The following is a 4,965-nucleotide window of genomic DNA, read 5'->3' as shown; positions in this document are numbered from 1 at the left end:
GAATTATCAGAAAAAAATGAGCAATACATACAGCTGACATGAATCATTACACTGTCAATCACACTGTCAGGCATCTCTGGAAGACTAGTGAGCTGGAGGAGGCAACATTTTAATTCCCTAAACAAATTCCTTCAGCACATCTTCATTTTCCTTTCTCCAAGCCCAGGCTCCCTTTCTTTGAATGTAGTGTGACATAAATTAAACTTTGCTATGTTTCCTTACTTTCAGGTGCCATGTCAAATTATTCGTTCATCATACACAAGCACCTAGAAATCAATGTAAGACCCAACCTCCCAGTGCAACAATTACACGTCTTTGTTCTTCCTGCATTGTTGATCATCTTTAAACTTGATCTTAGCCCAAAGGGAGAAATAATCTTTAATTGGATGTATCCATTTTGAAAATTTCCTTTATGTATATATATTTTTATTTATACAAATGTTGGGATTTGAGGGCTCAGATAATTTGCCTGGAGAAAGTCTGTTTCTTTCTGTGTCGTTTCTTTCACTCATGTTTATATCTGCAGCAGTATTTCTTTCCTAATACACAGACAAAAATCTTTCTATGTATTGCACTATCTGTATCATGGATTTACGAGTCATGGAGAGTCCATTCCTAGCCATGAATTTTTCCCAAGACCCATTCACACGAATTATTGTTGCTAGTTCCTCAACTTTAGACAATGTTTCCCAGACAGATCTCTGAGTTCTACGTAAGCTAAGCAACTATATTCTCTATTTTCAGGTCCTCTGTTCTGAGAAATCTTGATTTCTTCTTTTAATTCTTACCAAGGTGTCCTCAGCTAAGTACGCAAGTTACACCGTTTTCTCTTCACCGTGCTCTGTTGGAAATCTCTTCAAAGCAGAGGGTTAGGAAAGATTAGGACTCATTTCATTTGTTTTATTTCTGTAAGGGAAAATTATCATTCATTATTCAATATTCATTAGTTTTTTTTTTTTTTTAATTTGCTGCTTCTTTGTTTGGTGTGGTTTGCTTTGGTCAGTTCAGGCTATTATTTCAGATTACAACCCCAAGTTGAAGAATCCAAGAAATTCTGCTTAATGAACATAACTTGTCAGTTTTTATTGCTGTTGTAATGAATTATACCAATTATACCAATGTTTTACTGAGTTAAAACAACATGAATTTTTTCCTTTAACATTTCTGACACTAAGGTCTTGGCCAGGCTGCTCTAGAGGCCTCAGGAAGGACGTTTTCTCTCCTTTTACGGCATTCTTTCCATCTCAGGCCCTTTCCCTTTTTCAAGGTGAAGCCCTTGTTCCTCTGGTTTCATGATCACAGCCCCTTCTTCTGGCTGTTTCCCTCTTTTCTATTCTCTCTTGGGCACACTCAGATAGTTCCATGTCACATTTGCATCCCAAAATTGTTAACCGCATCTACAGAACACTTTCTATTATACTAAATAATATTCCCGGGTTGTGGGACTTAGAATGTGGGCAATGTTTAGGGACTATTATTCAGGCTACCAGACATTGCACATTCATTTTAAGAAGATTGCAGACCTCCCAAATAGACATTTTATAACCACAGATGCTTTATCACTTTTCTGAGTAGCAACTTTTGTATTCTTATTATAACTGCTATATGTTTCTTAAAATATTTAATATTTATTGTATAATAAAAATTATTACCTAGTGGAATATAAATATATCTGCAACTTACTTGAATAAATTACATTCTAATATGTTTATATAATGTGAGTAATTATAAGGCAAATTATTTTAATAATCTAAAAAATATTTAGAGCATGGCCCCTGCGCAAGGATGACATGCAAATTTGTGATGTGTTCCATATTTTTAATCATCAACCCAGGAATTCTCAATAAACTTTTATTGCTTAAAGAAATTAAGTCATTCTTGGATATAATGTATACTAAAAATTGTGAGCAAAATCACATTGTGTTAATGACATATGTTATTTTACTTGAAATTTCAAATATTTGAAATGTTCTTACTCAATTTGTAATTTTTGTTGTATAGTAATTCTTTTACTGTTGAATTTTCTCAAGCATAGATTACTTGTGTGTGTGCATGTGGCTTTTGTTTTTCAGACAGTGTCGTAGTTAATGTTCTCCATGCTGCACTGTGTTTCTGCACAACTACAGGATTATTTTGGTGCACAGTTTGTAAAGATTTTAGTCCATAGTTGGCTGGCTCCAAAAGCACAGCATAAGAGGTGGATATTGCAGAAGAAAACAGTTCATGGAAGGCTAGGCAGAAGACAGCAAGCAACAGCAGCAGCAGCCAACAGTGGTCCTGCCTTTCTCTTCTGTACCATCAAGGCTATAAACCTAGGGTGGAACTTCCATTGTTAGTAAGTCTATTCAGCCACACCTAGAACTATGATAATTCTTGTCAGTGGATTAATTTAACACTACATATCCTTTTCTTGTTTGTTTTTTGATAGGGGGTCTCACTATGCAGTGAGACTCATAGAGATCTTCTTGTCTCAGCCTTTCCAGTGCTGAGATTGCAGGTATGCACCACTACTCCCAGTTTCTGGGCCTGCATGGAATGCAGTACCAGAAATCGTGCTTGGGTCCTTGAATTTGCCAGGCAGGTGCTTATCTCCCAACCGCTGTACCACACATTCTTAAAACTATTCTATCATGCATTCTAGACTCAGCAAACTCTGAAAACCCAAAGCCATGGGCACAAGCAGCTTTGAGAGGACATCTAGATACAAGCCATCACAGAACTGGTCTTGCTACATAGTCCAGGCTGGCCTCGAACTCAGTATGTAGTTCAGCCAAGCCTCAGATTTGTTACGGTCTTCTTGTCTCTGCTACCTAGATGCTGGGATTACAGGCAAGCACCATCACACCAAACTTTCTCAAGTATAGGTTAGATTAAATTCTTTCAAATCAGATATTTCAGAAAAAGAAGTACTATAAGTAATTACATAAACAAATTTTAATCAACCATTTCCATTTTCACTGTGATAAAATTTTCAATATGATTCATAAAGTTGTATTTTGATACTGCATGGTATTTCTTTATAGCATCATGGTCAACATCAGATATTAGAGTTGGAAAGACTTACCTTTAAAGCTCTTCCACCTATGACAAATATCTTTACTTTTGTATATCAATTGTCCTAGATTCCATAACATCATCTACATCATAGGCTTAAGACTTAATGAGATGATATGAGTAACTATTCTATTAATTAAGTTTCACAGAATTAAGCACTTAGTGTTTAGTGACATGCAACTAGGACACAAAATTGTCTGTCATTGGTAGCATATCTGGCCTTAAAATAATAAACATTTGGACAGAGACAGAACATAGAACATTTTCTTACACAATTGTAGAAGATGGTTCATGTACTCATGTTCCAGGGGAGGTAACCTTGTTCTTTCAAGCAAGGTTAGAGTTGCAATGCTCTAGAGAACAATTGACATGCGTCCTTTCATGTGTCACATGCATCCAAGTGAATAGAAGTAAAATTTATTCATCAGGTTTTTTTTTTTACAATTTAAATTTGTGATCAACAATGAAAATGTATGTAGATACATACCCTAAAATAAAAGAAAATCCTCTCCTGTACATTTTTTAAAAGAAATCAAATACAAGCTTGTCTAAAACTCAGTGTGTGTACATCATATAGTCACTGACTCCTTCCTGTGTACTAGTTTATCTAAGATCATACATATCAAAAAACATGAAGGAATATAATACTGTTTATAATTATCTCATATATGGGTGATACAAAGATCTAAATCTAAAGGGAAAAAGTTTATGCAGCAACTTTTAAATTACATTATTTAGAAAATAAATTAGAAATTTCACTTATAATGAAAACATTCCAAATGTTAGCAAAAGACACCTGTAAGGCAGTAAAGCTCTTTTTGAGAGTTTATAATAGAAATGCGCAATGATAGCAATTCAAAAGACAACAGGGTAATTTAAGTTTCAGTAAGTATGATATAAAAATTACTTCTAAATTCTTCTTAAAGCCATCACAAAATTATTCCATGTCAGAAAATAAAAGGCATTAAGGTTTCTAATAAACTACATCAGAGTAGGATGGGAAAAAAAGTAAGATAAATCAAAGAAAAAGAAAGATAAAACTGCATTTCCTTAACCCTTGCCTTGCTCTTTATGGTGAAAATGCCCCTCTCCCTGGTCACATAGATTAGTGAAAATGTTCACTCTCAGCTTATATACTATGTATACATATGCCTTGGAAACAGAGATCCACACCCCCTTTTTCTCATTCCGAGTAACATACCACATTTGTATAGTACTCAGTGACTTTACTCGTAACTGTGGCAAGGATCTTATCTTTCATTCATTCCTCATGTGTTTATTAGAAATCACCTGCATTGTAGACACACTTTAGAAGCCACAGCTATAGCTGCAAAGATATCTGACCTTCTTTTGATTCATAGTGATCATCAGAGAAGGACATGCAAAGTAAAGAGATCATATAACATGTGCATATCACGTATGCTATAACCAGAGAGACTACAGGCGAGAGCGGGCAGCAGGGGGTTAATAGGACATTACTTTATATGCTGCTCAGAAATGATATTTATTTATTTATTTTTCTATCATCAAAGAAAAAGATAAATGTACTTTGTTTGTTTTGTACAATTTTAGCCGGAATGTGTTATCTCTGGTCCTTGACTTGCTATCACTAGAACTTTGTAGGTAAATGTACGCAACTCGAGACCATATTCATAAAGGAAATAAACCAGATGTGTATGTGGGAACATTGTATTGTCTCACTAGTATGAGTGTGAGAAGCTAAAAGAGTGAATAAAATCTAAAATGTACAATAAGTATTATAAAATGGAAATAGAGAAAAGAAGGAAGGGAAAAGATTACCTGTATATGTATATATATTATTAAAATAATATAGCTTAATATATTATAATGTATTATTATATAATATATTATAATATAATATAATAATAAATTATAATATAATATTACTAA

General features: G+C 34.1%; 1 pseudogene; it reads left to right on the top strand.

Annotated features, from left to right (window-relative positions):
* The first annotated feature begins 1,722 nt into the window (after positions 1-1,722).
* On the top strand, positions 1,723-1,820 carry LOC111818189 (annotated as a pseudogene).
* Positions 1,821-4,965: the final 3,145 nt, after the last annotated feature.

This window comes from Octodon degus, unplaced genomic scaffold (genome assembly GCF_000260255.1).
Source record: "Octodon degus isolate 3935 unplaced genomic scaffold, OctDeg1.0 scaffold00082, whole genome shotgun sequence".
Taxonomy (NCBI): Eukaryota; Metazoa; Chordata; class Mammalia; order Rodentia; family Octodontidae; genus Octodon; species Octodon degus.
This window is presented reverse-complemented; position numbering and strand designations above follow the sequence as displayed.